Source organism: Solanum dulcamara, chromosome 5 (genome assembly GCF_947179165.1).
Source record: "Solanum dulcamara chromosome 5, daSolDulc1.2, whole genome shotgun sequence".
In the NCBI taxonomy this organism is placed as follows: Eukaryota; Viridiplantae; Streptophyta; class Magnoliopsida; order Solanales; family Solanaceae; genus Solanum; species Solanum dulcamara.
In genome coordinates, this window is record NC_077241.1 from 78,617,352 (window position 1) to 78,628,796 (window position 11,445).

The window sequence follows — 11,445 nt, forward strand, 5'->3', positions numbered from 1 at the left end:
AGATTGTATTAATTTTTGAATCAATAAATTTACAAGTATTATCAATTCAATCGTTAGAATTGAAAGCTTGAATCCGTCAAATCTAACTACGTAAGCATGATACATCCCCCACCCACCCACCCAAAAAAAAACTTTATCCAAAATTATTTGTTAAATATTGTTATGTAGCTAAATTTTAATTATCTGATAAGTACTTTTATTCTACTTTTGAAAAATCAAAATCAAATATTATTGTAAAAAGTTTGCAAAAAAATAAATGATTATAGGAGTCAACTTAGGACACATAATTAGAAACAATAAAGGACTCAAGTAAAATAATTCAAAGCAGATGTCTTTTAAAAAAAATATAGTAATAAGAAAATAATATTGAAAATACTAGAAAGAAGCTACATCAACTAGCAAAATGAAGTGAATGAAAAAAAGCTTAAACAGAAAACTAAGGTAGAATTCATCGGTGACCCCCTAAATTGACACTAAATTTCACTTAGACATCTTAATTGAGTTTTGTTTATTTTAGATATCTTATGTAGGATTTCGTTGTGTCATTTTGACACTTTTTTGTCAATCATTCAAAAATATAAGTGTGTGTAATACAATCGTCGATGACGTGTCAAAGTAACGAATTAAACGAAGACACATGACATATATATCAAAAATAATTCTCAAATAATAACTTTTGAATAGAAAAAAGTGGTCACTGACTTAATGACTCGTGACATTTTAAACTCAACTAATATTTTTTTTAAAAACTGAATCCTCACTCTAGTCGACATCTCCACACCCCCACCCCAATCCAGTCGTCTTCTCCACACCCACCCACCCCAACCCCAATCGCTCCTCCACCCCACTAGATCGTCTTCTCCACTCCTACCCACCCCAACCCCAACCACTCCTCCGACGTGTTGAAGTGAAAGCCCCTAGAATTATTGAACCCCACCAGATCGTCCTCTCCACCCCCACCCACCCCAACCTCAAATCCTTTTCCACTCATATCGTTTTCTCAAAAAACACTTTCAAAAGAATTTAATTACTTTGAAAATTATATTTTTACAAAAGCACGATTTTTTCTTCTTTATTTCTAAAAAATCAGTTATGAATTAATAATGGAAGAATTTTATTTATTTATTTGCAATTTTCGTATGTGCAACTGTGTGAAAAAGAAATATGGTGATTATTTCATGGCGCTGAAATTTAAACCTTAAAAATCAGTTTAAGTTGAAAATCTCGTGGGTTGAAATTCACTTCACATTTTTATATGTGACATCATTGAATCTATTTCACTATAGAAAAAGTTTAAGTTTGGGAAATGATAGCTAGAAAATGGAGAAGAAGAAGAAAAAAAAATTAAAAATAGTGAAATAAGGCTTTCACGTGCAACTAGTGTGTGCATCACACTGACTATGCCATGTCAGCAAATAGTGTCAAAGTGACATAGTAGAATCCTACGTAAGAGTGTCTAAATGAACAAAGTCTAGTTAAGGTGTATAAGTGAAACTTGGTGCCAACTTTAGGGGGTTACCGATAGGTTCAGCCGAAAACTAATAAGGCAAAGATTTTCTTGTGCAAATCCAAATTAATCTAACAGAAATCGAGTAGATATTCTGAAAAAATGGAAAAAAAAGATATATTAAATATTTCTAACAATATTATACTACCTATTAACTACAAAAAGTTAGTTCAACAGTCAAGGTTGACGATCAAATCATTTTTAACTTATTAATTATTAATGTAAAAAGTTATGATCCGACTATTTTGCCCTTTTGAATATACTATTTTTTAAAATTCCTTTATATTTCCATCTTGCATTGGCAGTTAATTCAGTTAAGTGCGCGACTGACAAATTCTTTGATAATACAGTTATGCTCCCTCCAAATTCTATAAATATGATTGATTGTAGAATTTTGATTCTTCTGCCCTTGTTTGCTCCTGAAATTCTACACAGTTATAGATTCTTGAGGTTGCTTCATTTTGAGAGAAAAAAAAGAAGAAGAAAAATCTTTCTGTGTTGAGTAAACTGAAGCTCAAGTGTTTGTTGTTTTGTCTCAATTAGAAATTTGCTGCGTTTTAGTGCTGATATTCAATCTGTGTTCTTGAAATGGCGCAATCTGGAGCAGATAAGGAGTATAAAGCTAAGGAAATTGTAAAGGATAAAAATGGGGTTGATCAAATTTATCTTCGAAATCGACGTGGTTTCTCTGTTCAAGTTAGTTTACGTTTGAGATTAATCTTTTAGTTTACTTTTGAGATTAATTTTTTGTGTTTGACTGAAGTCTAAGATTGTATGTGTTTTTAAGATGAGAATTTATAAATCTGAAATCATTGAAAACTAAGTTTTCTTGAATTGTTTGATTTATCCAGGTTAGCCTGAATGGAGGACAGGTTCTTTCATGGAAGACTGACCGTAATGAAGAATTACTTTTTATAAGCAGGAAGGTATATTTCTAAATCCAATTGTGCTGAAACAATCGTCATTGTTGTTCTACTTTTATCTTTCTTGTCAATTTGATTTATGGGTGAAAAGTTAGTAAGCAGAGATGAATTTAGAATTTAGAGTTGTGAGTTCAGTATGAGCATGATTGGATATGCATACATTTTAAATCTTTTTGGGCATAATGAAAACTGCATGTGGTTCATGTTCAATCACTGTTTCGAGCTTCTTTGAAATTATTGTTGATGAAATGCGAGTATCATTTTGTTAGGATTTCTGCTACAAGGTAATGTTCGTCATCTCCATTTCACCCCCTTCAGACCCTCAGATTCTAGTCCTGCATCTAGGTGGTTTCTTGAGTCTGAATTGTTAAAAAATAGAATTTAAAGAAATCTTGTAAATTGAGGAGAAGAAAGGATCTAAAATATGTGAAACAGAGAATTTGTTGCTATGTGAAAACTCATAGCTTGCTCTCCTTTATGTGTTATAGGCAACACCAACAGCTGTGAGGGGAGGGATTCACATTCGTTTTCCTGAGGTAACGTGGTAGTTGTCTATATGCTTTATGTTCCTCTAATACATGCTCACACTGATCTTTCCGAAATGTGACCGATGTGTATGTATACTTCTGAAGTTTGGAAACGGAAGCGCCCTTGAGAAACATGGATTTTCCAGAAATAGGATGTGGGTCATTGACAATAATCCTCCCCCACTGCAGTCAAATGATTCCAATGACAAAACATATATCGACTTACTAGCTGAATTATCCACCGGGCCTCATAAGTACGAACTTTATAATCCATTTCTTTTCTTAATTGGCAACATAGTCATAACTATTAAATGTTCGAATAGTATGCTAGTAAAATTTTCAGCTAGTGATGTTAGTCTTCTCTTTTCCCTTTCTCCAGTTTTGAATTCCGCTTGAGAGTGGCTTTGGCTTTAGATGGATCTCTTGCCTTGACATCACGCATCAGGAATAACAGTTCCAAGAATTTTAGCTTCTACATTGCACACCAAACTTATTTTTTTGTCTCAGATATCAGGTAACTATCATAAACGTTTGTTACTGAAGGATTCTTTTTAAACAAAATAAATTTAGTTTCCCATCCCTAGCTTCGATTGATAGAAAATTGTTATATAGTAATCGAGGAGTATCTACAGTCAAACTTCTTATCTTGAACACAAGAATAAATTTAGTTGTCTATAATCTAAACCTGGAGCGTACACCCATTTGTTGCTCTCATATTTTCTGGAGCACAATAATTCTTGTCCTTCAATTATTGTATTATTTGGCTGTAGTTACTGTTCAGTATACTTTGTGGTGCTTTCACCTCTGTTTGTTCATTTTTTTTTGGACTGCTTTGGACTATTTTTCTTGAGCCGAGGGTCTATCACAAACAACCTATCTACTTCTGAGGTAGGGGTAAGGTCTACGTATGCTTTATCCTCCCCAAACCTCACTTTGTGGAACTATACTGGATATGTTGTTTTTGTTTTTTATAATGGTGTAGCACACCCCCAAAAGAAAAAAAGCAGGATGAATATGTTTGTGATTCTTTAACAACAAAAACTTGTTGTTCCGATTTTTAAGCATGTGTCGTATTGGTCAAGTCATATTATGTCTTGTTATTCATCTACTTCCACATGTTTCAATTAAGTTATGGGTTTCAAGACATGTCCATACAGTTATATCCTATTCAGAACTTGAAAACTAGGATGACCTAACTGTGTTTATGACAGCGATGTGAGAGTGGAAGGCTTGGACCCTCTTCAATACCTTGACAACATGCGTGAAAGAGATCGTTTCACAGAGCAAGGAGACGTAACATTTGAATCCAAGGTAAATTACAGCATATATCTTATCAAACTCACATGCCATAGTTCAATAAGGTGTTCCCAAAACTATTCGGCTATTAGTCAGTCTAGACTCTAGACAGTGTATTCTGCTATAGTCTTCTCTCTGCTATTGCTTCATAGTTTTGGCTCCTAAGTGGATGAGAAGTACTTCTGTTGATTCTCCACCGGGGCACCTACCGCTATGTGGTGTTGCTTTGTGTTACCAATCCAGTACAAGGTGTGAGCCACGTTATATGTTTCGCCTTTCCTCCTCATTTATTTGGAATATGTACTCCATCTGTTTCAACTTGTTTGTCTTACTTTCCTTTTTAGTCCGTTTAAAAAAGAATGTTTCTTCCCTTTTTTGGCAACTCTTTAATTCTAACCTTCCACGTGACATGTTTAAGACCACAAGATTAAAGGACATTTTAGTACATTCCACATATCTTTAGTTTAAGACCACAAGATTCAAAAATATTTTTTACTTTCTTAAGCTCCGTGTCAAAACTAGACAAACAAATTGAATGGAGGGATTACTAGTAAGCAGCCGCAAGTAAGTTCGAGTATAGTAAGTCTAATCATGCTTCAACTTCAGTCTCTTCCTTTTAATGAAAATTGGCCCAAAAGAAACAAGTTGAAATGAATGATGACAGTAGAATCAACGTCTGCATGCCTTGTTTGGATAATAAGCTGTGGGAGCAAATTATTTATTGAACTTGATTCATGTTTTTTTTCCTAGAACAATTAATGGGTTTGTAATTTCACCTTTTTCAAAAATTCTTTGTTGGTAGGTGGATCGAGTTTATCTTAGTTCAGTTGAACAGATACAAGTTGTCGCTAACAATCCATGAACAAGAGGACTTTTCTTATAAAGAAAGAAGGACTTCCTGATGTTGGTGAGCTCAACTATACTTTTGTATTTATTTTTTGGAATAAAACCAAGGAAAAAAATTAGCAGTACACAAAACTTTGTGTGGTCAAAAGTGAGAAGTATATCAAAAGCATATGAACATATTCAGGGACCACCAAAATATTAGGAAAATTGTCGTTAATTGCAAGTATTAGATGATTTTCTTTATAAGAACATTAAAGTTCATGTTGAAAAAAACTGAAAATTTAGAGAAACAAATTTTGTATATTAATCTCTTTGTGGAGTTGAATTCTCAGATAGTCACTTAACTAAGAGTTATTATATCAGAAAGTCACTTTCTTTGTAGAAGAAAATTGGAATCAACAAGAAATGTGACTTTCTAAGATGATAAAACCCTCCTTTGCGGAAGGAAATTACTAAGAAGTCTAAGACTATTGATATGAACTGATATCTAGTGCTAAATAAACAGTTACGTGTTAGGATAGAAGTGTCGGAACTGATAATAAGTAGAATCTATTCATGAGATAAATTCATTCCATTCGTCATTTTTATTTTAGATTTGGGTAGCCTGGTGCATCCAACCCTTTTATGGTAACTTTAAAACATTGGACATGTTCAGTTTGTAACATAGTTACTCAACACGTTCTGTTTGTAATCTAGTATATTATATTACCGGAGGTGGTAGTATAGTTACTGCATTTTTTCCTCTCTGATTGTCTTTCAACATTCTACGTTAACCTATGACAGTGGTTTGGAATCCATGGAAGGAGAGATCTAATGCCACAGCAGATCTTGGAGCTGATACAAGCATATGGTTTGTGTAGGCGGAGCAGCTATCCAGGACTCAATCCCCTTGAAACCAGGTGAAGAATGGACCGGAAAGTTGGAACTGTCTTTCAAACGATCGAGTTGAAGGATCACTCGATATCACTTGTTTCGTGCACAACACAACCTAATTAGTGAACGTATGACCTCCTTAATATCGATGATTCTTTTAGTAGTGTACATACCTAATTAGTGAACGTATGACCTCCTTAATATCGATGATTCTTTTAGTAGTGTACATACCTAATTAGTGAACGTATGACCTCCTTAATATCGATGATTCTTTTAGTAGTGTACATAGATGATTGATGTTTAAAAGTTGCAATTGTCATTCTTTGTGCAAGTGTACAGCACACAGTACATGTTAATGGAAGAAACATTGTAGTTTGAATGAATTTGCTTATAATTGCAGAAATGAATGTTGGATTTGGTCTTTATATTAGAACTTGGTTAAAAAAACATATCAGAGCCAGGTTTCGATCCTGGGACCTGTGGGTTATGGGCCCACCACGCTTCCGCTGCGCCACTCTGATTTATTGACAAGTAATTGCTCAAAGTATTTATAGTACAAATTCCCAGAAACTTACACTACTGCAGATTAAAAAGATCTTTATTCAAATAGCGATTAGAGTCGGATTTCCTATTTACTTTTCTTAGTCGATTTACATAAATGATACAATGATTATACACATCCGCCGACTATTTCAAAATTTAAGTGGCTGAGAGGGTAGTTACTTAAGTTAATTCATGAAAACCAAAACCTTAAAATTGGGTGTGTTTTTCCATAAAAAATCTACTATAGTTACTGTAAAGGAATGTTCTATTGTTCTGACTTTGATTCATGTCACATTGATTTTAGTTATACTATAGTCTCTTTTTTTCCCGAAGTTAGAATATAGTCCATTGGTGCTAAATTAGTGTAAGAAGATATTATCTCGGAGTGTCATCATACACATTCATTGGTTAATGCAAATAAAGTTTCAAATCAAAATCCGGGGAGAGCCAGGTAGGGTCAAGGGGTTCACCGAACTTCCTTCGATTAAAGATTATACTGTTTATGAAGGATTAAAATTATTTTTTATGTATATATACTAAATGTTGAATGTTGAACCCTTTTCAGTTTCTTGATTGTGTGTTTACTTCTTCGAATTTTGAACTCCCTTTGTGAAAATTCTGGCTCCGTCAATATCTCTGTATGCATGAATGACTGAAATGATCATCTTATCTTGACATGTTCATATACCGAATCAAACTTGATAGACAAACGTTGGACCAATCTTATATCAAGAAGCTAGAGGCCAAGAATTTTTTTGACATTCATAATATAAATCACCAAAAAACAAGAAATAGTCAAATCTAAAAACTTAAATAGCAAGACAATACACATGGATTCTATTATTCTAATGCATATCCAATACAAAGCAAAAGGAATAATTGAAATTGTTCCATTTCAAATATATGAATCCGTATATTTAAGGACAAAATTAGCGTGAGTTGTGTTGGAATGTTTGAGATTTTTCTATCTTTAATTAGAAATCTCGAATTCAATTCTCTAGAAATATTTTTTTTATTATTAAAAGCGTTGCTCTAAAAAATAATTCGTACAATACATAATTCAAATTTAATCAAGATCTAATATAAATATCGAATTGGGAAAAAGAAATACAAATGAATGTTGATGGTTAAGTGAAATGAAATGCATTGTCCCTGTTTTCATTGGATACTCCCAAAAGGGCAGTTGACTATCTTTTTATCCTAATAATTATTCAAGTTGATTTTTCTCTCCCTCTTTTATTTTGTGCTTTTAAAATTTAATTAACTAATGATATGATGCAAGTGCCTTTTGATAATTCCACATTGACAAAGCATTTTCTACCCACCAACATGAAAAACCAATGTCAATGATTTAAAGCATTAGCTAGTCTATACAAGATTCTCTAATTTATTATTTCCTTAAATATCGATAGATTATAATTATAATCCTTGTGAGTTTTAATTAAATATATTTAACCTCTAATTAATTAATATATGCACTTTTGATCTCTCAAACTGTAAATCATAAAAACATTAATGAAGTATTGAGCAATAAATCATTCAATTTGTCGAATTATTATGTTAAATTTATAGTACTTTATATTTGAAGGTGATATAATTTTAAAAATACTTTAAATATCACAGTATATAATATATAACGGAACCAAAAACACATATTTTACGAGAATCAAAATCAAAATTTATTTATAAATAAAGTTTTTAAAAAAAAATTCTATAGGGATTTACTGATTTACAGCTTGTTTGGATGGTGGTTTTCTGTAGTATGGTATGGTATGGTATGGTTAACAAAAGAAACACGTTTGTTTTAATTGTTTCTTTAAGGCGAAATCCATCGGTGGCCCCTTAAAATTGACACCAACTTTCACTTAGACACTTAAACCAGGAGATGTTCATTTTAGACATCTCAAGTAAGGGTCGAATGTGTCATCTTGACACTTTTTACACAATTGACACCTCGCGTGTTTTCCACCTATCTGAGGCGCGTAGAAGCTGTTTTTTCTTTACAAATATATATATATTTTTTGTTGTTCTTCTTCTTCTTCATTTTTTAATATTGTTACATGTATCCATCGGTATTTACAGTTACTTGTTTTAGCTCTTGTTACTTTTAAATTCTTAAGTTTATTTTTTATATCCGGATTTCTGTCAAGATTTTCCGGCGACTTAACCATCTTCCGAAAAAAAAAACTTGAACAACGAAGCATATCAATTTTGGAGAAGACGACGGCGGGGTGGATGGTGTTGGAAGACCACTGATAGGGTGTGGAGGTGGGGGTTAATTAGTGAGTAATTTTAGATTTGTATTAATCTTGCCGGAAAAAATGGAGGTTCGTCGGATTTTTTGACCCAATTTGATTTATATTTTTGTTTGCCATTATAGGTCCATATTTTTCTCTTTAGATGATATGGATAGTGTTGGGTGGATATTGGAGGAGAAGAAGATCTGGTGGGATTGGGGTGAGTGGGGTTGGAGAAGATGACGGCGGGGTGGGTGGGGTTAATAGTTGTTAATTTTTATTTTTTTTGGATAAAAAAAATGCCACGTGTCATCAAATTATTAGTCATTTTTTCTATTCAAAAGTCATTATTTGATAATTATTTTTGATATATATATATATATATTTGCCACGTGTCTTTATTTAATTCGATGCTTTTGACACGTCAGGCAAGTGTATTACACACGCTTAATATATTTTGGTGATTGTCAAAAAAGTGTCAAGATGACACATTCGACCCTTACTTGAGGTGTCTAAAATGAACATCTCCTCGTTTAGGTGTCTAAATGAAAGTTGGTGCCACTTTTAGGGGGCCATCGATGGGTTTCACCTTTCTTTAATTACATGGTGTGGTATGATTTGGTTTCATGGTTTTGTAACCATGAAAACCCTTACTTTTTAAAATTGCCAATTTGGTGGTATCCCATTATTTTCTTATTTTTTTTCAAATATATCCTTATTTAATTTTAAATAATTCTAATTTATCATTTATTCTTTATTAAATATTACCCTAATATATCTACTACTTTCACTGTCGTATTACTCATTCTCCTCCGCAACAATTTTTGAAGCTTCTAGTGATTTTAAATTGAAATTCTCTCTTCAATTGTGCTCGTTATCTCTTCAATTGAAGCTTCTAGGGATTTCAAATTGTATTTTCTCTTCAATTATTATTAATATTTATAATAATTAAGGGCATTTTTGTAAATTTATTAATTACGATATAGTGTCATACAGTCAAATCAAACAATAAAATTATCACTAAACAATAGCAAATCATACAATCTATTCAAACATAATATTATACTGTACAGTACAGTACCATATCGTATGTTATGAAATCATGGAAAGCCCACCGTCCAAAGAGAGTGTTAGGGAGATGGGGTAAGATTTCGTAATAATGCTATATGATCTGTTGGTGTACCTCGAATCTGTTATTAATAAATCTCAATTAAAATAATTTCTTATAAAAGTGTCGGTTGTTTATAATTAATCCCAAAAAGAAAGAAGAAAAAATATTGTTTTATAGCATCATTGAAGAAACAACTGAAATAGGATTTTATTAAATTTTCACAGCTGTGGAGTTACTAGCCGTGGCAAAGACCTAGGGGAGCAAAAAAGGATTTATTCGAGCATTCATTCACCGAAAAATTATATATAAGATTAAAGTTTAAAGCGAATCTAAGAGAAAATAAAATTCATCCGAACTTTCTGGATAAAATATTATTAGGTAATTATAATGGGATGGATAAAAGATGTGTTTGGTTTGCAGAAGAGAGCCACAAGAGTTGTCATCATTTCCAAATTTGTCCTTTTTTTTTTTTTATATCTCTGCAATATGTATATTGTATGTATGACAATGATACACCTATTAGTCCCCACTCATTTGTACTACTAACTAAATAGTGACTTACGACAAATATTATTAATTGGAGTCGGACCCAATGCAATACTGGACAACAACGGATTGTTTAGATGGTAAATATTTTTTATCTTTTTTGATGTTAGGGTTTGGATTTTGAATTATTAAACAAGTAAAAATATGAAAGTGCCTAGAAAGTGATAAGAAAAAAAAAATGTCAAAAGGTGTGACTAGTTGTATAAATTCGTAGCACGTATTATACGCTCCGGTTCAATAAATTTTACGAATTTCTCATTTGGACTATTTTGCTATTGTGCCCAAAATTGTGCATATTATTGAACATGTATTAATTCTCTTTTTTCAACATTTGATTTATTTAAAGTGACATATGCAATCCTTGTTTGTAAAAAACATATTTAGATGTGAGAGTTTATGGATTCTAACACGTCCTTGCTTGCCATCGAACTCACAATTCGTTTATGTTGCTAAGTTTGCAATTTTTATTATACTTAATAATATTTTTTATATATATATAAATTTTATTTCAAAATTATTGAATTTTGTTCAACTCGTATCATATATTATATATTTAAACTTGTTTATTAAAAAATTATCAATCTAATTTATCAGTTTTCACCAGCGTCACAAACATCACAACATTTCCTATAACAAATAGAAAGTTTGATTAGCATTGGAATTAGATATTATTACTTAAAAGTCAAACAATTTTTTATTTGATTATCACTTGTAAAAAGCACCCCTTAAGAAAAATTGATACTAATAACCAATTGCGATTTATTCTCATTCTTCTTATTATTTTGTTGGCCATAGTTCCTTTTTGGTATTTTATTTTTCTTTTGTGGGGTAAATGCCAATAAGATCATTTTCATTTATTCATCTCGTGAATTTTTAACTCTATTTTCTGTACAGATAGGTCCACTCACTATCTCTTCTGCACGTATGTTCAATGCTTTGCTATAATATTTAAATGAACAATTTTGTACTTGATAGTTGGACTAAATAATAATTATTAAACGTAATTAACTTGCAAAATAGATTAAAGATGAGTATA

The 11,445-nt window shown here is 31.9% G+C and overlaps 1 non-coding gene and 1 pseudogene across 1 annotated transcript; one reads left to right on the forward strand and one right to left on the reverse strand.

Moving 5' to 3' along the window:
- Nucleotides 1-1,891: 1,891 nt before the first annotated feature.
- LOC129890132 (putative glucose-6-phosphate 1-epimerase) lies at nucleotides 1,892-6,145 on the forward strand (annotated as a pseudogene).
- Nucleotides 6,146-6,421: 276 nt separating this feature from the next.
- On the reverse strand, nucleotides 6,422-6,493 carry TRNAM-CAU (transfer RNA methionine (anticodon CAU)). The gene has a single exon. It is a non-coding gene; the product is annotated as a tRNA-Met (tRNA).
- Nucleotides 6,494-11,445: the final 4,952 nt, after the last annotated feature.